Source organism: Vulpes vulpes, chromosome X, assembly GCF_048418805.1.
Source record: "Vulpes vulpes isolate BD-2025 chromosome X, VulVul3, whole genome shotgun sequence".
Classification (NCBI taxonomy): Eukaryota; Metazoa; Chordata; class Mammalia; order Carnivora; family Canidae; genus Vulpes; species Vulpes vulpes.
This window is the reverse complement of record NC_132796.1, coordinates 91,991,962-92,007,714: the sequence shown is the minus strand read 5'-3', so window position 1 is coordinate 92,007,714 and position 15,753 is coordinate 91,991,962.

Sequence of the window (15,753 nt, the reverse complement as noted above, 5' to 3'; positions counted from 1 at the left end):
TGTGATGTATGTAGAGATAGGGCTTTTAAAGAAGTAATTAAGGCAGAATGAGTAGGTCTTAATCCAATATGACTGGTGTCCTTATAAGAAGAATAAATTAGGACACAGACAACACACAGACTGAGGGGCAACAGGGAGAAGGCAGCCATCTTCAAGCCAAGGAGAGAGGCCTCAGAAGAAACTGACTCTGCCAACAATTTGATTTGGGACTTCTAGTTTTGAGAGCTGTGAGGAAATAAACTCCACTTCATTTACTATATAGGCTTTGTTGTTTCCAAGTTTCAAGGAGCCATTCCAGCAGCATACTAGGACTGACTCCAGGTATCCCTGCCAACATGTGAAATCCTGAGTCATGGGAGAGTGTTCCAATATCAAAAACTCTTCCGTATCCAGTTTTATATTCTTCCCTGGTCCAGTACCCCCAAAATCCATTCTCAGGTTTATTCTCTCAATTCCATCAAGTATATATTTACCAAGTCCTACAACTATGGTAAGTGAATAATCTCTTTTATCTTCTGCTAGAAATGGTATTTCTCTGCTTGGGCCATACTAAGAATTGTCCCTAAAACAAATATGCTGAGGCAGGGGCAGATCTTAAGAAAGATGAGCATCATCCTCCTTGTAACTCTACCACTCTCACAATCAAATCTGGGCCTGATTTTTAGCCTAGACTGCCCCTTTCTGGAAGAGATGAAAAAAGATAAAAGTTCACATGAAGGCCTTCTACTTCCATTCTGTTCCTTGACTTAATAACTGGTTGACCACATCTGTCATTTGCTTTCTTTTTTAAAAAAAATTTATTTGTTTTTTTATTCACGAGAGATAGAGAGAGAGGCAGAGACGTAGGTAAAGGGAGAAGCAGGCTCCCTGCAGGGAGCCCGATGTGGGACTCAATCCCAGGAACTCAGGGTCATGACCTGAACCAAAGGCAGATACTGAACCACTGAGCCACCCAAGCGTCCCTGTCATTTGCTTTCTTTAGGATTTCTATGATCATTGAGACAGGTCATGTCTTGTTGGACAAGAGCAAACCAATTCCCTGATTCTCAGTTTTCATCTTTCAAGCGCTAGAGCTATTGGATGAATCCGTGCATTTTCTTCCATTTTTATCCTATCCCAATCCAGCATAGGTAAGAGTCTCTCAATTGTAATTCTACAGCATGCCAGGGATTGCCACCACACTTTACTTACCAGTAGTAATGAGGTCTTTGTGTTCATGTGTTATATGAGTAATCCAATTCCAGAACCCCATACTGAAGGTCTACTTCAAAAGACCACTTCTGGTATCAAATTTCTTACTTTGGGTGAAAAAGACTTTCAGATGAGTATTTGAGACCAAGTGATTTATTTGGAAGGTAATCCCAGGAAGCCATGGAGGGGAGTGCGGAAGTGAGACAGGGAAGACCTGAAAAACAATACAACCTTTTAATGAGCAGGTTAGTGCTGTGAGCAACTGGGACTTGACTCTACTGGGACTTCAGGAAGACAAAATATGCCTTGGGTTTTCCTTTTTTTTTATTTTTTTATTTATGATAGTCACACACACACAGAGAGAGAGACAGGCAGAGACACAGGCAGAGGGAGAAGCAGGCTCCATGCACCGGGAGCCCGACGTGGGATTCAATCCCGGGTCTCCAGGATCGCGCCCTGGGCCAAAGGCAGGCGCCAAACCGCTGCGCCACCCAGGGATCCCTGCCTTGGGTTTTCCATCCAGGAAACAAGGAAGCTGGCACATTTTTCTTATATTCATTTTCATCACTGATAGGTTTGCTCCTTTGGACCTTAACTCCCTACCACACTGCTGGCTAAGCACAATCCTGAGCCAGAAAGTCCTCAGGCAGAGTCACAGGTGCCTGCAGTAAGAAGTCATTGAAACAGAAACGAGTGCCTAGGGAATATTGGGAGGGGCATCAAGCACAGGATGTTAACCTTTTCTTTTATATACACTCGTGTCCTTTTTCTAGTTGAGGCGAGCATGTGCCCTGTGCACTGGCTGCCAAGGGGCAGGAAGATGAAAGATTTCCTCCTTTAGACTTTGAAGTGGGCAGTGTAGTCCACGAATGCTGTGCACACTGGGGATTTCCCCCCAAATAGGAAGGGAATTGGATGTTGGACATAAAAAAATTCCACTGTGCACATATTTCATGATATTCCCTCATTGCCGTTTCTACCCACTTGTCACTGAGAGATGTTTTTGTCTGCATGTAACTGAATAACTACAAGAGCTGAAAAGTATGGGTCTATAGGGTTTTTTTTTTTTTTTTCCCGCTCACAGAGGGGAACTAGAAGACTAGATGTCAGGGGCTGCTGGCATTTCTTTAGCAGCTCAACAATATCAGGGCTGATGGCTCCACAGTTGCCTTGGCCTTTCCCTCAGGGTCACTGGATGACTTCTATGGCTGCACATTCAAGGCAAGAATAAGGAAGAAGAGGAAGGGACGATACTTTTATCAGGATAGCAAAAGTTTTCCCAAGTAATCCATGCATGAGTTTCCTATGCCTGCTCTAACAAAGCTCTGTAAATGTAGTGGCTTAAAGCAACACAAGCTTATCATCTTATAGTTCTGGATGTTAGAAGTCTGAAATGGGTATTGCTAGGCTAAAATCACAGTTTTGGTAGGGTTGCCTTCCTTCTGGGGTCTCTAAGGGAATGTCGATTTCCTTACCTTTTCCAGCTTCCAGAGGGTGCCTGTATTCCTTGACTGGTGCCCACCCTTCCATCTTCATAGCCAGCAATCACATTGCTGTGACTTCTGCTTTTTGTCATCACATCTTCTCTGACTTTTTGGCCCTCCGTCTGCCACATTTAAGGATCCTTGTGATTACACTGAGTCTACCTGGATAATCCAGGCTACATTCCCTCTTCTTTTTTTTGTTTCATATTTTTTATTTAAACTTTAGTTAACATATAGTCTAATATTGGTTTCAGGAGTAGAATTTAGTGATTCATCATTTCCTTATAACACCCAGTGCTTACATTCCCTCTTCTAAGGTTAACTGATTAGTAAGCTTAATTCCATCTGCAACCTTAATTCTTTGCCATGTAACCTAACATATGCACAAGTTCTGAGGATTAGGATATGACTGAGGAGGGCAGCCCCGGTGGCGCAGCGGTTTAGCTCTGCCTGCAGCCTGGGGTGTGATCCTGGAGACCTGGGATTGAGTCCCATGTCAGGCTTCCTGTATGGGGCCTGCTTCTCTCTCTGCTCCCCCTCTGTGTCTCTATGAATAAAAAAAGTCTTTTTTTTTTAAAGGATATGACTGAGGGGACAGTGATCTGTCTACCATGACCCACTTTTGTCTCATTGGCCAGAATTCTAGCTGGAAGGAGGCTTGAGAGTGGAAGTTGGGTAAGCTGAACAACAGCCATACCTTGCTAGCACTTCTCAAAGTTTGTAATTACATATTTCTTGTGTGATTTTCTCCCCCTAGTAGATCCTGTATTCCATGAGAGCAAGAACCCATGTCCATTTTGCTGAACGTTGTATTTTCAGCATGTAACGCGGTACCTAACATGTAGTAGCAGCTTGGTAAACTTTTAGTGTATAAAGGAATGTATGAACAAGTACGCAGACACAAACACACACACACACACATTTGAAAAAGCATACTATAGCATTTTCTGGATCATAGCCAAGAAATGGAAGCAATCTAACTGTTCATCTATAGGAAACTCATCATACAAATAATTGATTTTTAAAAAGTAAACCCCTGGTACATGTCTACAAAGGAATATTCAGCCTTTGCAAACAATGAGATGAATCTTAAATGTAGGGACATGAAAGATTGTTCATTATTTATCACTAAGGGATTATGCAAGTTGCAGAACAGAACGTATTGTATGACCCTATTTGTGTGATAGAGAATAAACTGAAGCTTCTTGCCCTGGGGAAGGAAGAACACAAGGAACCAGAAAGAACAAAGAGTCAAATTCTTAGCCTTAAATTGTTCTGGAAACCCACACCAAGCACATTCTTGTCTCATGGTCTTTGCACTGATTGTTCTTTCTGACTCAAATACTCCTTCCTCACATATTAACATATTGATATTAATTAACATTAATGTTAACTTATTAATAGCTTGCTCTGCCCGTGACATTTTCTCTATCCAATGTCATCTTCTTAAAGAGGGCCTGACTTGACCTCCCTGTCTTAACTAGCATGCCTTGTCACTCTTTATTCCTATGATCCACTTTATTTTATATGACATTATATATGTGTTTAATTGTTTATTTTTAAGTGTATTTTTAAAAAGATTTTATTTATTCATGAGCGACACACACACACACAGAGAGAGAGAGAGAGAGAGAGAGGCAGAGACATAGGCAGAGGGAGAAGCAGGTACCATGCAGGGAGCCTGATGTGGGACTCGATCCTAGGTCTCCAGGATCAGGCCCTGGGCTGAAGGCTACGCTAAACCGCTGAGCCACCAGGGCTGCCCTTTTTAAGTGTATTTAAGTAATCTCTCCCTGCCACGTGGGGCTCGAACTCACAATCCCCAGATCAAGAGTCACATGCTCTACTGATGGAACCAGCCAGGTGCTCCTTGCTTAACTGTTTATTATATCACTTCTTCACTAGAATGTAAATACCATGGGCCAGAGATCTAGGTGATTCTGTTGCAGGTTGCTGAAGCACCGCAGTTTAGGAATCACTTCTAACTCTTAGGGCAGCAGTTCTCAAAGTGCAGTCTCCAGACCAGCAACATCAGCATCACCTGGGAATTTGTTAGAAAGGCAAATTCTCCAGCCTCACCCCAGACCTACTGAGTCAAAACCTCTGGGAGTAGGGCCCAGCAGTCTTTTGTTAACAAGCCTTCCAGTTGATTCTGATGCTCACTCAAGTCTGAGAACCACTGACTTTACTTTTTCTTTTTTAGGCAGCATTCCTTGGCTCTTTACTCAGGGATCTTTTCCAGGTAGAAGGAGGTTAACTCTCTTCCCTATTCTTTCCTTTGCATGCTCCTAAGAAGATTCTGAATAAGATAGAAATGTTGAGATTCTGTGTTTAACTTACCTTAATGTAACTTAAATTTTTCTTGAACTTTACTGCCTAGAAAAGGGTCTGACAGTAAGCATTTTTGGCTTTGTGGGCCACACAGTCTGATGCAACTACACAACTCTGCCACTGTAGTGGGAAAGCAGCCAGAGACAATATGTAAATGAATGAGCATGGCTGTGTGCCAATAAAACTTCATAAATGGACACTGAAATTTGAATTGTCAGCAATCTGGTGGCATAATGTGTATATAATATGATGTTATTCTGCATTTCTTTGATTACATTCATTTGGCCTTTTCTGTGAAATACTTGCCCATTTCTTTTGCTCCCTTTCTTATTTGCTAAATGGAGCTCATTCCGGTGGGCAGTACCCTTGGGCATTCCTTTTGTATGGAGGAAGATGAAGCCTGATATAAGGACAGTAGATCCTGAAAAGTGGCTAGTATATTGCCTCATTGGAGGCATGAAAGGAACAACACTGCCATACCAGTGGCAAGGCTGTCTGGGAAAGAGGTATGTATATGGGCCACTGGGGCTGGCTCCAAGTGTGCATATTTTTGTCTCATTAATATTCACCAAAAAGCATCCACTGCAGAGTAGATTCAAAACCAACCAGGTAGATAAGCCAAACTTTCTCCTTGGCCACCACAATACTTGTGCAGTGGGCCCCAAATAGGTTGTTATGCTGACAGGCAGAGAGGGAGGCAATGAGTGGGCCTAGCAGCGTGGGCTTCACCTCTCCAAGCCTGGTTTAGCTACTGCCACTGCTGAGTGCCTAAGAAGCCAACAGCAGAGACCAATGGTGAGTCCTTTATTCAGTGGATGGCTAAAGGGACACTAGCCAACCACCTTATGGTCTTAATTCCATTAGACCCTTTCTACCTTGGAAGGGATGGCGAGTTGTCTTTGATGGAATCGACATATACTTTGGATTTGGGTTTGTTTTGCCTGCCTGTACTGCCTCTGCCCAGTGCCGCCTCCTCCTCATTTGCTTCACAGGTTTTTCTCTCCAGTAAATGCTTTGCATCCAAACTCAATTTCAGCTTTGGCTTCCTAAAGAATGCATTCTGTGACAACCTCTTTTCTAGGGGGAAATGAGACACTTGTAATGCGTGGTATGTGCTGAATGATGATTACTCAAATTATCAGCGATGGCGGCTTGAAATGGAATACAAGTGGAGGGCAAAGCTTTGGGAAATCAAGTGGCTAGAGCACTTATCCCTATGGTGACAGTGATGATTGCAAAGGATGTGGCTAGGGCTAACTGCTTCTGATGACCGTAGAGAGCTTATACAGAAAAGAGGACAAATGGAAAGCCTTGAATGCACAACACAGATCAGAGTGGAAAATCAAAGAGCCTCACTGTCACCATTTAAGTAGTTTTTATTCTCCTGGAACTGGAGGACAGATATGCCTGGCAATCATGCTCAGGGACTGATCATAAACTTTGCAAAGGTGCAGCACTGATTAAAGGTACGGCCTTGTTGGAGCTCTTAGGTTAACTGACAGGCTCTCCTGGGGAAATAATAGAACCCTGACACATTGGGTGGAAATATTTGGATATAAACAGATGAAGCTGAGAAAAATTTAACCTTCATGTTCCCCGGAACCTTCCTTGCCAGTAGAAGGAGTCATACATCTTTTGTCTAATGGTACCAGCCTTCCTCTGCATAAAAACCTTTTGATGACTTTCATGGGGGTGTTTGCCTCACAAGAAATACTGATTCTCCTCAGGACCAAACCCCACAACAGTTCATTGTCTCCACTCCCATAAGTGTTATTGGATTTCAGTAGAGCCTATATGTTCTAATGCCCAAGGAGAAGGGCATGTTGAAGTGGATCTATGATGTGCAATCTGCTCAGTGCCTGCCTCTAACTCTACTTGTAGAAAGACTGCAGTAGGGTTTCCTGGGCTGTGGGATTTTCAGTTTTAAAACTGTGACAGTCCCAGGAAAATCTGGACCAGTTGGTCACCCTGCTGGGAGGACACTCTTCACTAAAGCATTAAGAAATATATTGCTGAGAGGAGCACCAGTATGACTGAAAATCTCCACCGAATAGTCTCTGTAGGCCACAAATGATAGTGGGAGATGCTTCAGTGGAATTGGACACCCTGATTTCAATAGGATAATGGAGCCCTAAAAAGTAGAGTCCAGGCGATGGTGCCTAGCTGTCATAATTAATGTGGGTGCAATTGACATAAAGCACAAGGATAGAGTGTTTCGACTTCCATCTGTTGCAGAGGATGATTATGGAATTTCCTAGAAGTGAAATAGATGTGATACAGAGAAGCAGAAAAATTCTAGGTCAAGTGGGAAAAAATTTTGCAGGCTCTTGAACTCTTACTCTATTCCCAGATCTACTAGGCCAGTTCCCAGATCTGGAGCTCTGTGATTTTTTTTTTTTTTTTGGAGCTCTTTGGTTAAGGGGGAGGGCAGATCTCTTTGAGAAAGGACCTTACCACAATGCTATTACAGATGGATACTGAAAATCTTTTTCCAAGTCTTCCTTCCTCACACTGAGACCTGTGGTCATTTACTAGGAGGCCATGACCAGGGTAAAGAAAATATCTGGAAACTTTTGAGGGTTATAACATTCTAGCTATGAATTGATGCTAATTATTGGATAGTGTGCCACTGTGGTTCATATCCAGGGTGGGGACTTAGGGAGTCAGGTGATAAATTAGGTCTTGGTCTGAGTTCATTTCAGTGGGAACTTGGACCCATCTTGGCATACTCACCACACGTTATTTTTCTGACTTAATGATCCACGGAGGGAGGGTTCTTATTATAGGGAAAGGTCAAGTAGTTTCACCTGGAACTGCAACCCTTTCCCTTTCACCTCTACTGCCAAGAAAGTAAACCAAAGCAACACCAAATTCCTGGGGAAGTTGAAGAGATAAGAGCCACCACCAAAGACTTGAACAATGGAATTGTGATGACTCCAACCACATGCCCCGTTTGGCTTGTAGGAAAAGGCATTTAAGTTTTGGAGAATGCTTTTGAATTATTGTTAATTTAATCAGGCTGTGACACCAGTCACAACTCTGTTTCTTAATGTGGTATCTTTACTAGAGCAAATGAACCCAGCCTCTGGCACCTATTGACCTAACAACTATCATCAGCAGAGATAATCAGAAATAGTTTGCACTCGCTTTCTTACCTTAGGGCTATCTCAAACTATGCCATTTTCTGTCATAATCTACCAGAAGGAACTTCTCTTTTTACTCTATAGATATAATGCTGGTCCATGACATTGATAGCATTATGCTAATGAGTCTAAGGGGCAGGAAGAATCAAGTATTTTAGATGCCTTATGACCAGAGGATAGGAGATAAGCCTTGTGAAAGTTCAGGAGCCTGCTACATGGATGACATTTCTAGGGGTCCAGTGGTATAGGAGAATGTCAGAATATCTCTTCTGAAGTAAGAGATAAGTTGTTTTTCCTTGTACTGCCCACCACAAAGAAAGAAACCAATACTTGGACCTCTCTGGATTTAGGAGGCAACATATACCGTATTTGGATATGCTGCTCTAACCCATTTACTGAGTAATCTCTGAGGCTGCCAGTTTTGAGTCGGATCTGAAGCAAGAAAAGTCTCAGCAACAAATATGAGTCTGTGGTGCATGTTCTATGAAGCCTCGTAGTGCAGACTCTTAGGGTGCTGAAGTAAGGCCATACTTTCCTTTTTTAATAATTTTTTTTAAATTTTTATTTATTTATGATAGTCACACAGAGAGAGAAAGAGGCAGAGACACAGGCAGGGGGAGAAGCAGGCTCCACGCACCGGGAGCCCGATGTGGGATTTGATCCCGGGTCTCCAGGATCGCGCCCTGGGCCAAAGGCAGGCGCCAAACCGCTGCACCACCCAGGGATCCCAGGCCATATTTTCCTTAACTGACAGTTATTCTCCATTTGAAAGGCAATGGCTACCAGGCCCTGATAGTGATTGAATTCTGACCATGAGACACCAAGAGACTATGTGACTTGAACTGGCCATTAGGAAATGGGTATTATTTAATTCACTCAATTATCAAATGGCCATGTGCAGCAGCATTCCATTGTTAAATCGACACTGTATATGAAATCAGATCTGAGAAAGTTGGGAAGGTAAAAGTGAATGAGGAAATGACTCAGACTCACATGGTACTTGGTCCTATTACATCACTGCCTCTCCATCAGCCCCTACATATGACCTCAAGGAGAGTTCTCTATAATCATTGAACAGAACAAGAAAATGTATTCCTATGGCTTTATAGATGGATCTGCATGGTAGGCTGGCACCTGGCAGAAGTAGGTCACAGGTGGCTGACAGCTCCACTCAGGGATGGCCCCTAAAGACAGAAGGAAAGGAAAATCCTACCAAGTAGTCTATCTAATTATTTACTTTGGTGGATGGACAAATGGCCTAATACACTGATGTAGACTGATTCAGGGACAGAGGCTAACATGTTGGCTGGACAGAGAAGAATGTGGAAAGAACAAGATAGGAATTTGGTGATAAGGGGACCTGGGAAAAAGGTATATGTATAGGCCTCCTAGAATGGGCCAGAAGTGTGAAGATATTTGTGTTCCATACAATTGCATCTAGAGGACATCCACCATGGAAGAGGCTCTCAGTAATCAGGTGGATAAGATAACCTATTCTGTTGGTGTCAGCCTCTTCAGCTACCCTAGTGCTTGCTCAGTAGACCCATATACTAAATAGTTGTGCCAGCTGGGATGAGGTATATATACGGGGTCTTCTCTCACTGAAGCTGATCTGTCTGCTACCACTTGAATTGGCAACCTGCTTATCAGCAGAGACCAAATGCTGAGGCACCAATATGGTACCATTCCTTGGGGGGACCAGATAGTCATCTGGTGGCAGATTGGTTACACTGAACCCCTTCATCACGGAGGAGGCACTGACTGTCTTCACAGGAATAGATACATATTCTGAATACGGATTTGATTTTCATGCTTGCAAAGCTTCTGCCAGCACTACCATGTGGACTCACAGAATGCCTGATTCATCACCATGGTATCCTACTCAACATTGCTTTCAACAAAGGAACTCAGTTTAGCGTGAAGTAAGTGTGGCGATGGGCTTGTTCCCATGGAATTCTTTGGTCTTAGCACATGTCTCATCACCTAGAAGCAACTGGCTTGATAGAATGGTGAAATTTCCTGCCAAAGGCTCAATTATGGCACCATAACCTGCAAATTTGGGGTACTGTCCTACAGAACCTAGTATATACTTTAAACCAAGGGCTAATATATCATATCATCTCCCTTGTTGTCAGAATGTGTGGGTCCAGGATTTGAGAGGTAGAGGTGGGATTGACCCCTCTCCCTCAAGAAATGTTTGCTTCCCATCCCTACATCTTGGACTCAGTGGATTAAGAGGTTCTAATGCCCAAGGGAGAAATGCTTCCACCAGGGAACATGTCAGGATCCTGTTTTGGGAACTGACATTGCCCTCTGGCCATTTTGTGTTCTCCATGCTGTTTAACAGGCAGGCAAGGGGTCACTGTACAGACCAGGGTGGTCTATCCTGATTACCAAAGGCAGATTAGGTTGCTCCTACACAATGGAGGCAAGGAGAACTATCTCTAGAACTCAGGGGCCTCACTGAGGTGCCTCCTATCACTCTCTTGTTCAATAGTACTGGTCAGTGAAAACTGGTAACCCAGTCAAGGTAAGATTATAAGGATTCACATCCATGAGGATGAAGGTTTAGGTCACTCCACCAGGGAACATATCCTGTCCTACTGAGATGCTGACAGAGGGCAAGGGAAGCATGGAGTGGGTGGCAGAAAAATTGAAGCTATGATTATCAACATTGGGCCTGCTTGAAGGCAGAAGGAGGGACTGTAGCAACTATGTTTTTAAAAAAATTAAAATATTTATTTGAAAGTGGGGGGGTTTGAGGGGGCAGAGAGGGCACACACTGGGAGAGGGGCAGGGGAAGAGGGAGAGAAAGAATCTCAAGCAATCTCTACTCCCAGCATGAAGCCTAATGCAGGGCTTGATCCCACAGCCCTGATGACCTGAGCCGAAATCTAGAGTTGGACACTTAACCAGCTGAGCCACCCAAGTGCCCCTATAGCAACTATGCTTTATGTTTAGAGCCCCCATTCCCTTCTACTGTATATGAAAAGCACTGGTGGTGGTGAATATTTTTAGATTTCATGTGGAATTATGAATGAATTGACATCCCCCTGCAATAATACAGTAGCTGATGGCAATTTGTACATTCTGTTGGAGGGCATGGGTTTTTCATCTGGACGAAGGGCAAGAGTGGTTTGGAGGGGCAAAAGGAACAGTCAGTGCTGGGAATTCTGTTTTCCTTTTTTTTTGTTAAAGATTTTATTTATTTATTCATGAGAGACACGAAGAGAGAGAGAGAGGCAGAGACATAGGCAGAGGGAGAAGCAGGCTCCACGCAGGGAGCCCAATGTGGGACTCGATCCCGGTACTCCAGGATCATGCCCTGAGCCGGACGCAGATACTCAATCGCTGAGCCACCCAAGCGTCCCGTTTTTGTTTTTGTTTTTGTTTTTTTTTTTTTTGTTCCCTTTCAAGATTCACTTTACATCCTTCTCCACCCTGCTCTGTTCCCTGACCCATATTAACTGCATTTGGCTTCCCCCGCCCTCCCCCCTTATGGCTTTCAGTAGCCATCAGCCAATGGGAGGTATCAGCCACAGGAGATCAGATGGTAGAAGGAGGAAAAGTCAGGACATGTATTCCCCACATTCCCTCCCTGCAGGGATGTGAGTTGGCAGTGATTCCTCTACAGAAGGCCACATTTCCTGTTGAATGTTTCTTTCCTTTTTATTTTATTTTTCCTTATTTCCTCAGTTTTTGGTAACCATTCCCTCTCCTTGCCTCTTCAGGCTTACAGATGGTAACGTCTTTCAGTGTTGCCAGCCCTGAGGTGCCTCACCATCCATTGCTGATTTCCCTTAATCTGGCCCACTCACATCGTTGTGCATGGTTCCTTCATTAAACCCTCTTTAGGAGAGCCTGGCTGGCTCAGTCCATGGAGCATGTGACTCTTGATGTTGGGATTGTAAGTTTGAGTTCCACATTGGGTGTAGAGATTCCTTAAAAATAAAATCTGAGGGGCACCTGGGTTGCTCAGTGGTTGAATGTCTGCCTTTGGCTCAGGTCGTGATCCTGGGGTCCTGGGATCAAGTCCTGCATCAGGCTCACTGCAGGAGCCTGCTTCTCCCTCTGCCTATGTCTCTGTCTCTCTCTTTCATGAATAAATAAACAAAATCTTTTGAAAAAATCTAAAAAAAACCCCAACCCACCTGTCTTTAATTATCCACTTTGAGAGGTGCCTGGGTTCCTCAGCTGGTTGTGCATCTGCCTTGGGCTCAAGTCATGATCCGGGGATTGAGCCCCACGTTGGGCTCCCTAGAGCCTGCTTCTCCCTCTCCCTCTGCCCCTCCCCCCTGCTCCTGTGCAAGCATGATCTCTCTCTCAAATAAGTAAATAAAATCTTTAAAAAAATAATTATTATCCACTTTGTGTATGTCATCTATTTCCTGTCATGAACCCAACTGATACAATTCCTAATACTTGTTTATACATACCTTCTCCCATTTTTGTTATCAGTCTTTCCACAGGTTTATCTGTTTTTTTTTTAGGTTTATCTGTTTTATTAGACTTTTCAACCAACCAATTTTTGGTTTTATTGATCTTTTGTATCGGATTTTTTTTTATTAATATTTGTTATTTTGAAACATCCTTATTTTTGCTTTCTTTCATTTACTGTTATTGTAACTTCTTAAATTGAATGCTTAGCTTTTTAATTTCTAGCCTTCTTTAAAAATACAAAGGTTTCATGACATAAATATCTTTCTAAATACCACTTTGGTGGCAACCCATAATTTTTTATTAGTTTTCTTTTTTTTTTTTAAATAGGCTTTATGCCCAATATGGGGCTTGAATTCATGGCTCCGAGATCAAGAGTTGCTTGCTCTACCAACTGACCCATCCAGGTGCCCCTATTAGTTTTGATATATAATATTTTGATTATTGTTCTGTTCTAAGTATTTTCTAAGTTTTAGTATGACTTTTTTCTTTGATGTATGATTTCAAAGTATGTTTTGAAATTTCCAAACATAAATGTTTTCTTTATCTTCTTGTTACTAATTTCTACTTTAATTGCAGTGTGGTCAGAAAATGTGAACTGTATGAAACTGATTCTTTGGAATTTGTTGACTTTTTTTTAACCTAGTATATGATTAACTTTCATAAATGTTCCATGTGCTGGACCACTACTGGATGACATATTGCTTTTGTATGAATTAGGAAAATGTGCTCTTTCTTCTAGATGGATATAGCACCATACCTGAGCATGTGGTTTGGCAAGTGGAGCATGGGATGGATTTTGACCCCCGTTTGTACCCTTGGCTAAGTGCTTTTGATCAGTGAACAGTCTGTACATGGTGGCTTGTTCATGTGTTCTTGTAAAGAATGTTTATTTTCCAGTTGCTAGGTACAGTGTTCTTTGTGTATCTACTAGAACTAGCTTGTTCATTTGATGTTCAAATTTTCTACATCTTTACTGATTTTTTTTGTCTGCTTCATCTATGAATTTATGAGAGAGACGAATTAAAGACTCACTGTGCTGGTGGATTTGTCTATTTCTCCTTGAATTTGTGTTAATTTTTGTTTCACATAGTCAAAGCAGTTGAATACATCCAAGGTTAGTATTATATTTTTTCTGTTGAATTGAAATTTTATCAATATATTGTAACCTTCTTTATTTTTTAAAAATCATTTTTAAAATATTTATTTATTTATTTATTTGACAGAGAGCGAGACAGAGTGAAAGACAGCACGAGCTGAGGGGGGCAGAGGGAGAGGGAGAAGCCGACTTTGCTGAGCAGAGAGCCTGATGTGGGGCTTGATCCTGGGATGTGGGGCTGGATCCCAGGACCCTGGGATCATGACCTGAGCCAAAGGCAGACATTTAACCAACCCAACCACCCAGGCACCCCTAAAAGATTTTATATTTAAGTAATCTCTACACCCAACATGGGGGTTGAACCTACATCCCCAATATCAAGAGTTGCATGCGCTATCAACTGAGCTAGCCAGGCACCCCTTGTAACCTTCTTTAAATCTAGTAATTATTTTTCCCTTGAAGTTTGTTTTGTGTGATATTAATTTAGCTGTAACAGCTTAAGTTTTGTTGATCATACTATTTCCTGGTGTATTTCTTTCTATCATTTTTACTCTCAAATTTACTGTGTATGTGTGTTTTGGGGCTATCTCTTAAAAATAGCTAGACTTCTTTAAATCCAGACTGATAAATCTTTACTTTTAACTGGAGTATTTGGTTCACTTACATTTTATGCAATTATTGATATATTTAAGTTTAAATCTACCATCTTCCTCTATTCTTTGTCCCACTTTTCCAAAAAGTTTTTCCTTTGCCTTTTTTGGATTGGTTGATTTTTTTTTCTCTTTCTCTCTTTAAATTTCTCCCCTCTTGGTAGTTTGGAGGAGATATAATATCCTTTTATGATAGTGGTTATTCTAGAAATTTTGATATGTATATTTAACATAATTAAGTCTTTAGTTAATAGAAATCCATTACCAATAGTCAGCATTCTAGGGCACAATTCCACAACGGATACAGTTTTTGCATTCATTCTTCGATTATTTATTTTGTCTTGTTTTGCTTGACGTTACACGACCTAAAATTAACCTATCACTTCATGCATCAGACTGTCAACATTGAACACCCAATCCTTAGCCTTCACCACAGACCTCAGTCCCTGCCTAGTCCATTGGTACCCCGGAGCCAGTGAGATCACCAGGGAACAGTACTCTCAGGGCCTGAGTGAAAAGCCAATTAGCTCTGAGGAATTCCTAAAGGAGTCATAATAACATGTAAAAATAGTTCTGCAGGCTCTGGGAGAAGGGAAAATCAAGGCTTCAAAGGACATCACTGCAGTCAGGTCATACCACATTTGTGGCATACTGAGTAGTATGCATACTGCACATAGTTCAGTGTTTGGAAGGAGAAATCACTGTGATAAAGTGGCAAGGTAAACCACAATACAGCAGAATATGGTCATTGGCTCTCAACAGGGTTATTTGCACTGAAAGAGACATTTTGCAATGTCTAGAGAGCCTTTTGTAACAACTGGTGTGTGTTGGGGGGTTATAAACTGCACACCATCCTCCCTGTCCTCTGCAAAGATCTATTTGGACTCAAATGTAAATAATGCCCACTGCTATAGGTTACACAGTAAAGTATCCATAAGCAGCAGGAGAATGTTTCTTGTATCACAAAAGCCATTCTGTAATAAAGATTTCACATGTTTTTAAGGGAGGATGATGGTGCAATGAGGATTCACTGTGCCTTTCTGTTCATTTTTGAAGAATCCATAATAATGAAAAATGAAAAAAATCAGCGAGCATATCTTTGAACCTCCTTGAAATGGCAAAGGGTTTTTATGAACAGATTTCACTGAAACTAAACGGTGTGTATTTTCTAATTAGTGGCTTTAGGGCTTCAAAATCAGGACGTTAGGAGACTAGAAATAGCTGATGAAAAACAATCATGAACAATGTAGTATTTTCCCAGAACTTATTCTGAATACAGCCTATCCCTCCCAACATCTTTTCAATGCAAATGAACTTGATCCATTTGGTGAAAACTGCCAAATTTAGAAGATACTAGTTCTAAAGTTCATACCTTAATATATGTGTGATAAGGTTTATTTCTTTGGTTTGCCTAGGCT